The sequence below is a fragment of the Sesamum indicum genome, unplaced genomic scaffold, assembly GCF_000512975.1.
Source record: "Sesamum indicum cultivar Zhongzhi No. 13 unplaced genomic scaffold, S_indicum_v1.0 scaffold00896, whole genome shotgun sequence".
NCBI classification, from domain to species: Eukaryota; Viridiplantae; Streptophyta; class Magnoliopsida; order Lamiales; family Pedaliaceae; genus Sesamum; species Sesamum indicum.
Genome location: NW_011628674.1, coordinates 1,740 through 2,727, shown reverse-complemented (window position 1 = coordinate 2,727; position 988 = coordinate 1,740). Strand labels below are relative to the sequence as shown.

Here is a 988-nt window from a genome sequence, read left to right as displayed (position 1 = left end):
CGAAATTAACAACTCGATTATGCTCCACAATATGCAGTAAATATATCAAATTCCAAAAACAACTGCAAAAATAGCTCAATCCATGACCTAGAAACACTATAGCATCATAGAAGAAACAGTCAATCCAGGCCCGAAATTCTTGTTCACCTACAGAAACTAGAGGTCCTTCCACTCTACATCTCAGATGAGTTTGGTCCCCTCTTCTTCCCGAAGCCAACAACGGCAGTGACGAAACGGCGGTTGTACTGCATCCGCTTGTGGGCACGGCCGCGGGGCTTCTTCTTCTTATCCTGCTTCGCCACCTTGGGGGTCTGCCCCTCTCACCTTTCCGGCACGAGCCAATGAACCGTGTACCTTACCCATGACTGATTGATTTCTCCGAAACGGCGAGGATCTTCAGTTGCCGGGAGTCAAATTGGAGCTTCAGAGAAAACCATTGTGGAATTCTTTGTTATATCTATGTAGTTTTAAATTTTTAAATGCGCAATATTATATAAAAACATATAATATAACAAGAAAATAAATATATTAATCGGGCAAATAAAATATTATTTGTTTATTGTACTTTTACAAGAAAATAAAATATTATTTGTTTATCGACCTCACAGGTAATATCAACATGCTCATCATTCATCACGATGTTATCATCATGCTCATCATGCTCACCATGTTTACCACTATCAACATTGTCATTAGAGAGGTTAGTAGAATACCTGCTTTTGGAGCATTCACCCCTTTCAAATGTCTTGGCTTTTTCAGTCACCACTTGTTCCTCCGTTCCCATTGTCTCCTTCCCTTTTGACTTCTTGGCTCGTGGAGGGGGGCAGGGGGCATTGCCCATTGTGTAGCACTCCAAGTCGTCGTGATCGACGTGTTTACAAAGGTTGCAATATTTTGGAAGTTGCTCATATTCCACTTTCTGATGAATTGTGACTCCATTGATTTGTAGGTTGAAACCCTCCACAAGTGGCTTGGTAAGATCAATCTC

General features: G+C 41.3%; 1 pseudogene; it reads right to left on the bottom strand.

The window, feature by feature from the left end:
* On the bottom strand, nt 1-472 carry LOC105180346 (annotated as a pseudogene).
* Between the last annotated feature and the right edge of the window lie 516 nt (nt 473-988).